The 16,309-nt window shown below is 43.8% G+C and overlaps 1 protein-coding gene across 2 annotated transcripts in view; it reads right to left on the bottom strand.

Moving 5' to 3' along the window:
* Positions 1–16,309, bottom strand: part of SUFU (SUFU negative regulator of hedgehog signaling) — a 99,499-nt gene that overhangs the window by 54,187 nt on the left and 29,003 nt on the right. The gene's annotated exons all lie outside the window — the stretch shown is intronic.

Below are 16,309 nucleotides of genomic sequence, written 5' to 3'. Positions count from 1 at the left end.
CTAAGTGTGCTTGGTTTTGGGAAAACAGCCACCCTACTGCATTCATATCCTTCAAAAGCAAGTTTCTGTGTCCCTCTCTTGTTTCTGTGGAAAGCCAGGCCATCATTACGTGGTCACTTTATCCTGGGATATATGCAAAATGATGCTGAAAGAAACAATCCTGCTTGTCCCCCCGAGAAAGCAGCGGTTACCTGGATCACCCCCTCGAGCCAGTAATGCTGCTTAGCTATGCTAGCACAAGACTTGGCACTTCTCTGCTAGCTTGGTCTAAAAAACTATACCCAATAAATTTGCAACAGCGTGTGGCACTGGGGTTGCTGGCATGCAAACAAGATGACCGCATCCCTCACACAAGCCAGACCTACATTATCTGCATCACTCAGTGGCTTGAAAACTCGCTGCTCTTAAGGGGTACATACCTGCATTTTGTATTCAATCTCAGCTAAACTGCAGGCAGCAAGTCACAGACGTCAGTCCACATAACTCAGAGAAATTCCGTATTTGAGGGCAGAGCAAACAAGGATTTCGACTCCATGACTTATGGGTGCAGGAATGTTAAAAAGGCCCCCAGTGAGTTCCTGACCAGCATGACAGTGATGCAGCCAGACGTTTAAATTGAATGCAGCTTATCCTATACTTGCAGAAACAATGTAATTTATTGCCCCATGCTATTACCCCATGCATGGTCTGTGTAATTTATTATATAAATGTATTTTCTCCAACACATTTTTAATATTCAGTCTGGCTTTGTTAAAAAAAAAAGGTAATCTGGCAATCTGTCACAAATAAGATTTGATGCTGTTTTTCAATACCATTTTGCAGACTGAACAGCTAGAATTAATTGAGAGAAACTAAGGGCAGATGCAGAATCCAACACTGAAATGTATTAGCTGTATTTTTCACCAGAGCTACTTAATACATTTCTAACTAGCTCAATAACGGATATAAGCAAGCATACAAAGACGTAGCTATAACAAACCAATATAAAAGCTAAAGGTGAAAATCATGTCTAAAAATCTCAAAGTAATACTGTTATTGCAACTCATTGTACAGATGCAAATTAAAAAAGCCAGCATATAAAGAAAAAGACTTTATTTAGACTCATTTGCCAGCCACATTTAATTAAGATAATCCATGGATAATCAAATTAATGCTAAATTCAGTCATCTGCTTAGTTTCCTAACCTACAAAGGACTGCACACATGGATTGGTAAAGGGGAAAAACAATTGTGATACAATCTGTGGGACCCGCTGGCAGTTAGCTTATTATAATTTCAAGTCAAGCTGAACATGTTTTAAGAATATACAAGGAAATAATAGAATCCAAGACATGATATATTTGTACTACATTAAAAAAATGCTTTTCCTCCGTTTTTCTTTTTCAGTTCAGCTTTGCTACCCCTTATCTTCTGTCTGGGAAACAGGAACTGCCCCAGCCCGGGCACTCCAAAGAGGTGCAAATTCACGCGGTGCTGCTGCCTGCTGCAGACATGCAGCATAGACAAGATGCCTTAGGAAGAATTAAATCCCTGGAGTACAATTAAACAATAGCTCCACTGCAGGGATTCAAATTAGGCTTTTAGAAACAAGGGGTCTAGGCAAAAGGTTCTTTAAAAAAAAAAAATAGTGTGGAAAAAAACAGATTATCAGTACTGTAAGGACTGCTTGACCTCTGGGCTTTGAAGACAGTTTCAGAAAGCAGAAGTATGATGCAGACTTTTTAAAAAAATTGATCAGCAGGTTTAAAATACAAAGTTGATTACTGCACAGCTCCAGGGTGTTAAGTCTGGAAAATTAACAAGCCTCTCAAAAGAGCCCCATCAATTTATGCAAGCATATATAAACTTATTTGATCATTTAAGTCTCCTGGACTGAAAGCCAGATGAAGGGCCTCCCATGCCTTCCCAGGGTACATCACCAGCAGGACATCGTGATTCCTCACTCTTCCATGCCCACTCAGAGCCATCACTCACCCCTACTGGCAGTGGGATGGTGGAAAATGTGTCTCGCTGTACTGCAGCTTCCACTGATGGAGTTGCAAATGCTGCTTTTCTTATTACAAAGTAGATCCCATGCACCCAGATGCCTTAAGTGACATTGCAGAATGTAATATTTTAGCTGAAAAACAAATGCTAAAATGCTATCATAAAATAATCAGTTTGGTTCTGGGCCTCCTCTACCTCTTCTGTTTTCCAGGACATTTCTTTCCATCCCTTACACATCTGCGTGCCTGGCTCGCTCCTTCTCCCTGCCCATCTCTACGCACGTATACAATTTCCATGACTGCAGCCTCCGAGAATTTCTCACGCAGGCTCCCAGCGAGTGACTCCCGTGCCCAGGGCACGCTCCCACCCTCTGCGAGCGGTGGGCCCCCTGTCCTCTCCCTGACTCCGTACAGCCTGCTCCGCCAGCCACCTCCTCCCACGCTTCCTCTCCTTCCCACAACTTCATTCAGCTCCTCCACGTCTGCTCCTTACAGCCTTCTCCAGCCCTCGCAGTCAGCAGAGGCAGGAGCTGGCACATCCATCACACTTGGCATCCCCTTGGCATAAGCACTGCCTGGGGCAGGATGCACCTCCCGCCTTGCTTTTGTAACAACACAGTTCTCACCTATCTACAGATTTATCTGCATGGCTCCCTCCCACAGGGAGGGAAGGCTGGAGGAAGGACTTACCTGGCACTGCTGAGTATGGTGGAGAAAGAAAATGAACACAGATGCAAGCTGCTCCTTCGCAGCCCCACAAAACTCTGCTGCTTCAAGCTCTTGTTCCTCTGTACCCCGTCACTCAGACCCATCGCTCTTGGGTGCTGCAGGGCTGGGCTGCTTTCACCTCCTCCAATAGGCAAGTGGGACAACCTTCTCCTTACCCTCTCCATCCCCCAGCCGAGCAACCGCAAGGGAGCAGAACTGATGCAAATCCCAAGCTCCAGGCCAGGCAAGAGACCCTTCCACCTCTGTCCAGCTGCACTGCCACCAGCTTTCTGCATCCTTCACCCAAACAAGACACGTTTTACAGCTCCCCTTCAAAGGATAGTATTAATAGCTTCAATAGTTTCAGAAACTGAATAGCCTCAGGATGGGGTGGAGGCCCAGGAGCAAGAAAGGATGTTATACAGCAGGATCTCCTGTCAGATAAGGACTCAGCTCAAAATAGGTATTTAATGACAGTTTATTTACAGATTACATGGTCCCACGTGTCCAATTTGAAGAGATACTTGCCTTTCATTTAAAAAAAACTTATCCTATGCTCTGGCACGTGAAAGCCACAATGTTTTATGGTTACCTGAACGTTTCCCAGCCAGGTGCAACTAGAACAAAGCAAGGTGTCTTCAGCAAGGGAAGAGAACTACATCAGGAGAGAAAAACTTTTTTTCTTGTTCTTAGACCTCCTACATACTTGCGCATGTGCAAGCCACCAAGAAGGATGGATGCTTGGATGGACACAGGAGCACCAAGAGACCATACAGTCACTTGTGTTCTTCCCCTAGATATCTACCTATGAGATGTTTCTGTTGAAGAGCTTTAAAGGAGCTTGAAAGGGAAGGAAAGGCAATATCCTTCTCCGAAAGATCCAAAGAAGATGCGAGCAGCTTCTTTTAATAGCCTTCACAGTGCAGATGTCTGACAGGACTGCTAGATTTCACTAGGGTATCCCTTTTAGCAAAAATTACTCAAGAAAGGGCAAGAACGGGGAGATGGTCTGTGAGAAAACACCTACAAGTTATCACATTGGAATCTCTTCAGAAAAAGAGTTCTAGTTACCCAGGCATTAGTTCTGGGTCTTATAATGGACAGGAAGGGAGGGGTCTTTGAGAGTGCACTGTAGCATTTTTCTCAGTGGTTGATTATTTTCTCTTAAATTTTCAGGAATTTAAAGCTTGCACAGGCCAAACTTTTGTTTTACTTTGGCAAAGCAGGAGGCCGAAGGGCAGGAAACAGAGGAACTTTGTATTCACACATATTTGTGTAAAATATCAGTTACACATTGAGCTCTACCAACCCATTACAGCAGTGCAAGAGAAAACACACAAACTTAGTCCAAGAGCTATACTTATGGTTTAAATGCAAAACGGCCAGCCTGTTTATGGGCCCCTTTTGAAACGTCATCCCAAGCGTTCCAAGATGATTCCTTTAAGCCCCTAATTTTAAACCAAAAAGCAGGAGAGTCCACTTTCCACAGGCTCTGGGCTGCCTGCAGCCTCTGAATATACTCTCCCAGTTTCTCTTCCCCACCAAGAACAAAACGCTTCCCCTGCTGTGCCCATTTGCTGCCTCCTGGCTGAGCAGGCTGCTGCAAAGGATCTTTGCATCTGAGGCTGTCAGAAGATGGTCTGTAATGAGCTCCATGTACTGCCATTCTCGCAGGCAGAGTGGGTTAGTCAGAAAGCACAGTTTGAGCACCACTTGCTGCACAGATCTTCAATAGAAAGCGTAAGAAGGTGGATATGTAACAGTGAACCCAACTTCCAGCTCAGTCCACTCTTCTCTGCAGTTTCATCTAACATGGGCTTGGCAGCTGTCAAGGGAAAAAACAGTCCTTTTCACAGTACATGTAACCTTCAAAGTCTCCTCTATGCATCCCAAACAATTGCACACAGGCAGCAAGAGAGGATGCTCCTGCAACTGCAGAACAATCCCTCTGTGTTGTGGCTTTCAGCTCCTCGATAGGAGGAGGCAACACTGTTCTGTGCAGAAGCTTTTAACTATTAAAGCGGCTGCTTCCGTTTCCCAGGAAAGGCCGGGTGGGACAAAGACCTCATATATAAGATGCCAAAGGACCTCACACCAGCAGGAGGGGGAGTTTTCTGCCTTCCCCGAGCTGTTTCCTTTGTCTTGCATTCCTCCTTCAGTACAGGGGACAGAGCCTTTGTCCGAGGCTGGGCTGACTGTGTGCAGCTTCTCTCCTGCTTCCTTATTGCAGGAGTCAGAGATGCTCTTCTTAACAGGGCCTGCTGCTCCCCAGCATGTCGGCTCCTCCTTACCCTCCTGCAGCAGGGAGGCTCTGGGTAGGATGGAGAAAAGGCTTCCTGCAGAGAGCTCGGCTCCCCTCCACTTCGGGCAGAAAACATTAGCAAGATCAGTTCCGATCTTGAACTGCGGCCACTCAGGATAAACACCTGCTAGGGGCCAGCATCCAAGCGTCCCAGGGCACAGGGCCTGCTGGCTGTCCTCCTACCACTTCGGCTGTTGCAGCAGCCTTGCACGAAGATGCGTCACACAGCTTCCTCTGGGTCTCCATGCCTGTTTCTTTCCTCGCTCTCCCAGTGGCAGCCTGCATGCAGTATGAAGGCTAAAACAACTTGTGCATTTATAAATGCAACCGTGTATCAGATTTACAACTGTTGCTGCTCTGTCCATCCTTGACATTGGGGAGCAGCCTCAGGGCACCTGGACTGATTCAAAGCACAGAGGGAAGACTGATCTTCCCCCCTCCTTTTTTTTTTTTCTTTTTTTAAATAAACCAACTGAATGAACTGTACTGAACAGCTGAAAAGCAACGAGCCAAGTTCACTTCTCAGGCAGAAACAGGACATGAGTTGACAGAATTAAAAGGGACAGCATCAGTTGAAATTTAGCCAACTCAAACTGGGCCTAAACCTACTACATCTAAATTCCAGTAGCAGCTAAAAACAAGCCTTCTCTTTTAGGCAGTGTTGTGATCCCTTGCTTACTGCCTAGAAATACTATGCAATCAGTAAAGCACCCCAGGGAAGACAGCTTTCCTTCTATTTCAACAATGTCTTTTATAAGGAACAAAGACTTTCTGTGCCTCTGCTCCTGGCACAAAGTCTCTCCATGCTTTAGTGCCCACCTACCCTTTGGGGCCGGAGAAGGTCAGAGACCTGTTCTCAGCTGAGAGCTACAAGTCGGAGTCACAAGAGTGGCTTCCACAACAAGGCACAGGAAGTACCCAGCCTGACTCATGAGTCCAGACAAACTGCAGGAGAGAAAAAAGCCTAACTTATGAGGTTAGACCAGTAGAGAAGAAAAGGCTTTAATTTATATTACATAACTAGCTCACTGACAACATAACCCATAGACTTTTCATCCTCCAAGTTGAATGAGAGCACAGGTGTCTTTGGAAACTCTTGGGTTCCCAGTCATGCTTTCCTACTGCTGAACTGCAGACTGGGAGGAACCTGCCCAGACCAGGTTCACACCACCAGTGCTGATGAAGCAAAACACAATGTCACACAGCAGTGGTGTTGGTCCCCTCAAGTTCCTGAGAAAGTGCCCAGCACTTTTTAAGCCTGGCCAGAGGGTTGCAGGGGCTTTTCTATCACCATAGCAAAAGAAATTTTGTGGAGAACAGATTCTCCAGTGTGACACAATGTCCTAGCAAGTCCCCAGAAAGGCAAGGAAGTTGCTACCCACCAAAACCAGCAAGAGCTAAATAACTGCCAGTTCGTCTCATCAGCAGCTGAAAGAAGTGACAATGCTCCAAGGCAAAGGGCAGGACTGAGCCTGGCACTGGGGTGCCTCCAGTATTACAAAGGGGCAGCACCCTGCCTATTCTGAACAGAGAAGTGAAGTTAATCAGCCAAAATCTAAGGTCATGCAACTCCATTTATGCTGCCAGGAAGAAGGAGAATAGGGGCACACCACCTGCACAGTAGCATAACAGCACTCAGCAGCATTCACAGCTATATTTCTGCTCTATGCTGTCAGCTAGTTTACAACCCATAGCTGAAACCACTCTGAGACAGGACTCGGAGGAAGACAGGCCACCAGGTGCGTGCTAGTTCACAGCCTAGGAAGCCTCAGCCACAGCCAGGGCCACTGCAAAAGTTCCTCTCTAATAACTGCCAAGGCTGTGCCTCGGTACGCAGCAACAAAATGGAGCTGAGTGTGTTTCCCTGCCTCACAAACAAAAATAAAAGCATTGGACTCTGAAAGTCCCAAAAATTAGTCATACAAACAGACAAATAATATTAAGCTTTGCAAATGTGCAGAGAGGAACTGCATTAATCTCATGTAGGGAACCCAGAAGCACCTCTGCATGCTGACCCATGCACCAGTCTCAGCATCACCAGTGCTGAGACCTGTCCTCTCCTTCCTTTCCAGGTGAAAGGCTCCCTCCGCCAAAGAGCCTGGTTGTTGCAGATGGTCAATATTGCTATGCTTATTCCCTACAGACCCCTGCTAGGGGTCGGCAAGACCATCTTAATATTAAAAGCAGGCACTGGAAGTTTACAGGTTCTTTGAGAGGGGGAAAAGAAGAGTTGTAACGTCTTTCAAAGAGCTCTGCTGAACCAAACCTGGAACAGTCACAGAAAAAACCCCAAATGTATTAGAGAAGAAAGTTTGATGCCAAAGACTAAACAGTGAGAAGGCTTCTTGCGACTTCCCACCTGAGGAAAGCGGATAGATATCTAGCTGCCCCATCCTTCAAGTGCAGTCAAAGAAAAAAACACATAAAGCCACACTGCAACACTAATGTCTCTCCTCCAAGAGCTCAGATACAAAACCAAGTTAGCATAGGTTACAACTGCACACGCAGGCTGAGGCTGACATGAGGCAAGCTGTCATCTCTTGTGCTGCAAATGAAGGGTTTTCTGCAACTGGCACTGCCTCGTGTCAGCTGACGAGCACATACACACACACCAAGTGAGTAGAGCTGCTATAGCAGGACGAGCCTCGTCTGGCAGGACATGCAACAGGTATTGGGCATCCAGCTTTGAGCAGGGCAGTGTGATCAGATAGTGCCAGCAGGCAAGTTTCAACCCTTGAGCATCCCAAGCAGTAACAGCAACAAGATGGTAAGGGTAAATCCAGTCCCAGCTTCAATGTTTTCTCTGCACAACCCTGGGAGAATATTTCAAGAGAAGATGCATTTATGTGCCTACAAAATGTCTCCTCTTAGAGTCATCCTTTCTGCAGACAGAAACATTTCCCATGAGGTCTCTTCAGTGTCGTCTGTCTGATCGACACCTTTTCAGAGAGATGCTTCTCTCTGGATTACTAGCAGTGCTGCATAAGCTTTGTCATCTACAGGGGTGAGTAAAAAGGGCCGGGTCCATCTGCAACCAGCACTTTGGTGCAATGCCTATCAGGACAATTTACAAGAGTTGTATTTGGCAGTTCCCTCCCCAACAACTTCAGAGCCTCCAGCCAGCTCTGGGAGAAGCCAGCAACAGGTTGGAGACCAAAGCACGAGCTCAAGAGCTGCCTGTCATGCCCAGCATGTCAGCCAACTGCTCTGCACACAAGCAACCAGTTTGTTTTATCAGCCAGCACGTCATTTGGTACCAGCCACAGCACGTACATCCCAGCTGGAAGCTAGGGGATGTGACAAGGCTGGCTTAGGAGATGGGGGGAAGGATGGGAAATATTGGGGAGGTGAGCTCATAGGCAGCAGTATGGGGAGAAGTGGATTTATTGCAGCAGTGTGGGACGTAGTGGGGCTAGCACACAAAGACGTAAAGGACCAGGCTTGATCTGTGCTGCTGCTCACAGAACAGCTTGTTTTATGGGAAACGTCTAAGAGGAATTAGACTAAAACCCAACCAATTTCTTATGGACCACTGAATAACTATCAGATGATGAGAGCTTTTGGCCATGACAAACTTGGGTTAAATTGGAACCAGTGACTTAATGTTTCCATACCCCTTTGCAGAATAAAGGCATGCAGCCTGTGCACTTGGTTGAGTCCTGTTCACCTATGGCAATTTACTGTGCTACACTTTCAGTGTTTGTGCAGCAGAACTCACTACGTAACAGGTTCTGTTGAAATGAAATTGATGTTGATTTATACTTCTTTGTAGAGCTAAAAAAACACAGTTAATCCCCCCCATTTTTAATCTAAAATCCTGGAATACTACAGAGGAGCCAGGGCCAGCTCTACACTGGAAACTGGTCAATATTACAAACAGATGATAGAAAAAAAAATATATTTTACAGAGCTATAGCAACCAGAAGAGAACAATAAATCAGCCTAGAGTTGGAAAAAAAAAAAAAAGGCACAGTCAGGGAAAAACATATATGAATTACCAGGAGATTTTATTTGGCTTTAGTCATCCTACTGGGAAGAAATAAACACTGTTTTACAAACAAGCTAGACAAGCCTCATTTGTATTCAAGGAAGCAAGGAATTTGTTTTGGGTTTGTTTTTTTGGTTTTACGTTTGGTTGTTTTGTTGGGGTTTTTTTCCTTTTTACACACAGAAATTGGCCTGTGCCGAGAATGTTTGAAAACATGTTGGCAAGTAAAGAGTCACTGAGGCTACCACATTGAAGCTTTCTGGACTCCAGATCTGAAGATGAGGCCTAGCAGTTACACCAGGGCAGCAGGTGTCAAGGTATATGCTGGCTTAATGGCTGCAGGTCTGTGACCCCAGTCAAATCACTTAATCCCACTGAGTCCTATTTTCAGTGTAAAAGTTATACTGCCTGTCAAACCAAAGTGCCTCTGTGGCTCAGACTAAACTAACTTGAATCAGATGAAAACTACTGAATAAGAAGAGTCCATCTACACCTGCAGTCCTTACAATTCCTGTAATCACCCTTGTTTAAAAAAGGGGGAACCGCAGCACACAATGCTGGCATAATGGCCCCAAACTCATGCACTGGGCCAACATGCACACAGGCAGGAACAGTGTGCGTGCTTCCTCAAACTATAGACAAGCCATCAGACAATAATTTCTACCTGAAGAAAGCATGACACGTCAGAAATAACTAAGGAAGGCTAGACATACCTCCTATGGGGCTTGCTTTTCAGCCTGGCTGCCGAACGAAGGCTTGTGCGGCAGTGCTGCCTTGGGCACTTGCACACATCAGTCAGAACCATCCTCCCTTCCAGTAACTTTGGGAAATCGACCCACAGATTTAAATTATGACAGAGGACAGAAGCTCATGGATACGAAGTTCCTGCAGGTTTCACAGAAATAACTAAAGGACAAGAGAAGATATTTCATATCCTTCATATTCTTATCCTCTGAAAAGGGAATCCCGCACCCTGACAGTGCAAAGGGGGCAGACATGCCAGGAGAGGTGTTTGTGGGAAAAACACCCAACACAACAAATCAGCTATAGCTAGTTTGGTCATTGTTTTGACACGTTCTTATCAACATGTGTAACTCGTCATGTACCTGCTGGAATTAGTTCTGTCCAATACACTTTTCAAAAGTGTAATAAATTTTCTAAGGAATAATTCATGTAAGTTTCTCCTTAAGTAATCAGCTGAAATATACATTAAATCGCCACCCACAAATTGCATCTTGCATGCTTACTTCCTTTGCTTGTACATTTTGTTATTACTGTTTTGCAGTCCCCGAGACATAAACAGCTTCCTGCTACTGACTAGTCAAAGGTTAAATATTAAAATTCAACTTCTATATTAGCTGAGGCTTCAAACTCACATTTAAATATCTTTTAGTGCACTAGTAATCAGGAGACTATGAAAAGAGATAAATTATATATTTATGGAACCATAGAAAATTACGTTTAGAAGACCTGAAGAGGACACCTAGTCAGTCAAGACATTTATAATATAAAGGAGACTAAGGAGGCTCCTACTCTGCCCTCACCTAAAGGAAGGATCAACTCTTCCTGACAAATATCCATGAAGAATAGTTTGATTTGTTCTCAAAGGTATGCAGCAATAGGGAATCTGCAACTATTCCAGTACTTCCCTGCACTTATCATTTGAAAGTTTTTCCTAATGACAAACCCTAAGCCTACCTTACAGAAATTTTAGTACTGATAGGCCTCTCATATCCCCAGCAGGCACATGAAAAATTTATTACTTTATTCCCTACAGCAACCTTTTGCATATTTGAAGACTGTTCTCACATCTTCCTTCCATCTTCTCTTCCCTAGACTAAACAAAAGTAACACTTTTGATCATTCCTCCACAGGTCATATTTTCTGGACCTTTGGGTCATTTTTATTGCTCTCCTCCAGACTCTCACCAACTTGGACGCATCTGACTTGAAGTCTTTTGCCCAAAATGAGATACATGCTCTCCCTTTCCCTCCAAGGTGTTGCCAGCAGTGTAGGACCCTATCATATGCAACACACAGAACACTTCTATTTATACATCAGAATAATTTAACTTCTATCTCTCAGCATGAAGAGCGTGTTGGTTTAGGTATAGCTCATTGGTGATAGTAACTCCAAATCGTTTTCTTCTCCTTTTCAGAACTGCTGCCTTTCTGCAGCTGATAATTGTGCATTGGATTATTCCTGTGTAAGCACAGGACCTCACATTTGCTGCACCTTCCTGACCTTACTGCACATTGGTACTTCAGACCATTTCTGCTATTTGCAAAGGTTGTTCTGAATCCCAGCCCTCAGCACCATAGTGCTTTGCTGCGTCTGCAGATTTCATCAGGATACTCTGCATTTCATCATCCTGGTCAATACCAAATTGCATGAACTCTAGGACAGATTTTAGAGGAATCCAAACTCTACACATCTTTTGTGGTTGACAGTTACTGAAGAGTCTAAATATCCAACCAGTATTGCATCCCTCTTTTGTTTTTATCAAGATCGCATTTCCTCAGCTTGCGCACATACTTGTTGGAAGGGACAATGTCAAGTGTATCACTGATACCAAGGTAACCAACATTCACTGCTTCCCATGGTGCCTGTTACTTCAACACAACTAGTTTGTTCTGATTTATTCTTGATAAATCCATGCTGGAATGGCCATTATTCCCTGGATACTTTCTAGATGGTTTGTTTTTCCCAGCAGTTTCTCAAGACCTGAAGTCTGACCAATTAGAAACCTCAGGTTTTTGCAATTTTGGGGGTTTTGTCAAGGAGTTTTTTTGGCAGGTGGGGGGGTAGGGAGGGTGGCGGGCAGCAAAGAACAGAATTTGCCATTTTCCAGCCTCCTGTAATGCCACTTGTCATGTCCCCCCCTGCAACGGTGGGGGGTCAGACCACTCAGGCTGACGTGTTCTGGGGTAAAAGTTATCAAGCTCAGCCAACCTGCAAACCTCTAACTGATTCATAGACATCATCTTAAAACTTCTAAAGCTAGTTTCACTAGCTAGTTCCCCACTACATTTCATGCACTGCAGAGAACATAACAATGACATATGCTATACCATTATCTTTAGACTCTATGCATGACAAGTTTTTCCTGACAATTTCTCCAAACCTGTACCTTCCAGCTGCAGCTGTTTTCTTTCAGGCCAAGGAACCTGGAAGCAGCAAGAACTCGTACACACAACACATTTGTTTCCATGCTACATCAATATATTGCCCTCATGATGTATAAAAGGCAGGCCCTTGAAAACAACCTAACTTTAGAGAGGAAAAAAAAAAGTAGATGTTATTTTCAGGAAAACACAAACCATAGCCTCTCTATACCGATCAAGCATCATAGTACTGCAGTACCTAAAGAGTTAACAATCATAATAAGCCCTGGATAAGCTTTCTGTAGAAAGATTGTTTCTTCCTCTTTATTTGAAGTATAAATTTGTTCTACCATGAGATATTCCCAGTATACCCACGAACCATGACAAGCTAAGGTCACTGAATTGCACAAAGTTTAGTTTTCAAGGTTGGCAGGTTTGGTTTTTTTTTTAAAACTAAAAATAAAAGAGTTGGAATTTGTGGTCATGGTCAAACAGTGATAAAATTAAGAACAGATAAAGCCACAAATAAAATATTTTGAGACTTGTAAGCTTAGTTTTGTTGAAGGAGGGGAAGTAGTGCCATTTAATCAAAAGCACAAAGCATCAAGCATTTGTTACAGTGAACAGAGAAGCCAAGGCTCAAAGAGGTCTGAAATTCAGTGCAGAAGACTGCTTTTCTAAAGCACAGCCACAGTGCAGGAGAGATGGAAACAAAGGAACAGAACATTCATTTTCTTAGAAGTGTTTGTTACAAAAATACATCACTTGCAATGAGACATGCTTTGCAACTGCAATACATAGCGATAATATTTAGGACAGCAGTAGCTGCTACATGAGTCTTCAACTCAATCATCACCATTTGAAAATGCTCAGGGCTCAGCAGGAGTATAACTACACCTTACTCTCCCTCAACTTCAACCAGACCCAGCAAAGCACATCCATGATAGCCAAAAAGTTGGCTTGTTATTCAATAGATAAGAATTTAGCTCTTAGCGTAGCTTTCAAAGTAAACAATCTTTTGATACGTGAAAGTGCTTGGAGCCTATCCAAAAAGTTCCTGCCAGTTTTTTTTTTTTTTCTTGCTTCTTGTTCAGAATGGATTCATAAGCATTACTTAGGTTGTTTTGGTTCATCAAATGTTTTTAAGGCTATTTTGGAGTATTAAAGAGACCCTGCAGATTTTTTTTTAAACAATTGAAGAGAACAACATTAAGGTACATACGCCAGAATCAAACAATGCTTATCATTGTTGCATTTGACAAATGCTCCAAATGGCGCAGTCAGAAAGAACTTGAGCAAAAAGAAACCTTTCATCATATAAAATAATGCTGTCATGCCACAGCCTGCCTAATGCCCAATGGGTTTCAGAAGAACCACCCTTTCAAATACTTCACAGTTTTGAAGTTTTAACATCTGACCAGATAAGTCCTGTAAGAGACCAAGGAAAAAAGATGATGGCAGAAGCTCACTTGGCTTTGCAGAGTGAGCATGTTAGTCTGGGGAAAATCCCCATTTGGCAGGAAAAAAACCACACTGCCAAGCACTGGGAGCCTGATTACCCAGAGGTGATGCAAGGGAGAACATGGTAATTGCTCTGGAGACTGCCAGGCCAAGAAGGGGCAGCTCATGGGAGTAAAGCAAAGCAAAGCAGGACATGTCAGATGTAGCAGAAGGACTGGTGACTCTGCAAAGCAATGGAGTGAGCGAGCTTACACTAAATTAGAAGTGACTGCATCTAGCTATGGTCAACTGGTATCGCCCTGAGACACCAAGAAGAAACATGACAGAGTCTGCTCCATTACAAGTCTTACTTTTAAATGCATCGTCTTGTCAGGATTAACTTGATGTCTGTGATTAGCCAGAAGATTTTAGCCTGAGAAAGTTCTTATTCAAAGGAGACAAGTGATAAACAAATTTGTACTAAAATAAAACTAGAGCTTGATCACTTGCTGCAACAGCCTACAGTTTCCTTTTATACAGGGCAAGGAATGGTTTGTAATACTTGGTGACAGCACACAGCTGCTTGCTGAAGGGCATGAAGCTGTATGGAAAAACAAAAAAATCCAACTCTTCCGTGATATTTTAAGGGGCCTCTGGGGGTCTCTTGTCCAGCCTCCTATTTGAAGTGGAGCCATCACCAATGCTAGATCAGGGCCATTGTAGCTTTGTTGAGCTAAGTCCTGAACCTTTTCATGAACAGAGATCCACCAGCTCTCTCATAAACTGTTCCCTGTCCTTTGCCACCTTCCTTGTGAGCAAATTTTCCCTGAAGCCCTTCCAGAACCTCCCATACTACAACTCAGAGCTGTAGCCCCTTGTTCTATTACCTAGGGCTTGACCCCACAATCTTGTAACTACCCTCCCAAGAGCTGTAGGCTCCCATTAGATCACCCTGCACTTTCTCTTCACAGGCTAAACCAGCCCTGCTCCCTCCAGCTCTCCTCATAGCTCATATGCTCTAAGACCCCAACCACCCTGGACTCTCTCCAGTTTTTTAGCATCTCTTAAACCAGGAGGCCCAAAACAGGACACAGTATTTTAAAATAAAGTGCCAGGCCAAAGAGGTAATGCTTCCCTCAATCTGCTGCTCATGCTCTTCCTAAGGTAACCCAGCATGTGGTTTGCCTATTGCATGATGAGCATAGCATTGGCTCATACTCAATTTCATATTCAAAGAAAGAAGTCAATTTATGATTCATATACTGGGTTTTTAATAACGCAAATTGAGTGCTAAACAGCCAGAGGCTAGAATCCATTAACATATATTTGAGCAGTGCCTTTAAAGAGTCATCGTGGACAGAAAGTCAAAACCAGCATGGATAAGCAGAGGATAATACTGGAGGCCCTTAGAAGTTCACATCACACTGATATGTATGGGCACGACCACTCTTTCCAGTCTAAAAACAGTTGATTGGCTTTGAGGTCAGAAAGATGAGACTGCATGTGTGCAGGAAACCAAACAAGGAAAGTCTCTGCCCCGAGTGCCAGCTTAGTCACAGAAGTTTGTCCTAAAGTACCCTACCAAATCCCATTTCACTCTGCAGACCTCCTCTCACCCATGAAAATGATGAGACAGAGAAGCAATTGCTACAGAGAGGCTGCTTAGCATGCAAATAGAAGGCACTGATCTTCAGATGTGTTCTTCAGACCCTGCAAGCCAACACATAGAAAATGTGAGTATGAATTCATGACTGCATGGTCAGTATCAAACAGCTACGGTACAATACAATTTAGGCAAGATGGGAACCTCAAACAATGGCAAAAGTGATGACAGTCACATGGATTTAGATGCTTAAGAGTAGCAAAAATCAAGATAGAAATGTGAGCCCCAATTTGGATGGCAACTGGGGAAGACGGCTGCATAGCAAAGGTTACAAAAAAAATGCTTGCGTCATTTTAAACTCCAACAAGAGACACTCCCAATATGATGACAAGCAATAATCTGTGTTGGCATCGATCTCTGTCAGTCAATACTTAGAAAGGAATATACCACAAGAGTTGCCACTGCCTCAGATTTGTCACAGAGGTTAGCAGAGCAATCCTGTTTTCATCCAGACCTTTCCCCTTTGAGAGTCAGCTAGCTGACTGAAAACAGCAATAGAATCAGAAGTTACTGAGCAATTTATTAACTAGCAGAACAAGTACCAAATGTTACAAATACAATAATCATTGATTTAGAAGGTACTTTACCTGTAAAGGACCTCAAACTAGGTTAAAAGAAATTCTTAAAATATTTTCATTCAGATCTTCTGGTGCTGAAGAGTGCCTTTCAAGTACGTTATGCACTCAACCATTCTGTGGGTGTTCACATGGTCACACCACAAACTAATATTCAATCTACTGGTATAAATGAAACCCAGAAAGAGTAGTGCAAGAGGACATTTTGTACGCACCCTGGTTCACAGTTTTCTGGCAAGTCTCCATCTGCATTAATGATTCCCAGTTGTTAATTCCTTAGCCCTCCCAGCCTTGGCATCCCTTATGACTTCTACATGTTCTCATCTCAGCAACTTCTTGTTTACATATGTTGCTCCTGCTCAACTGCAGAGACCATAGGAAGAGATTTGCTTGTGAAGGAACTGCAACTTTTTTTGAATTTACAGCCCTTCTGCTGAGAAGTAAGACCTTATCACACGGGCGCTCCTCAGCCATTTCAGGATAAGAAAATGAGGTTTTCTTACCGAGAGAAGGCAAAACCAACACCACAGGAAAGCAACGAAGAG

The sequence above is a fragment of the Haliaeetus albicilla genome, chromosome 11 (assembly GCF_947461875.1).
Source record: "Haliaeetus albicilla chromosome 11, bHalAlb1.1, whole genome shotgun sequence".
NCBI lineage: Eukaryota > Metazoa > Chordata > Aves > Accipitriformes > Accipitridae > Haliaeetus > Haliaeetus albicilla.
Note: the sequence above shows the minus strand (reverse complement) of the source record. Positions and strands in the feature narration are given on the sequence as shown.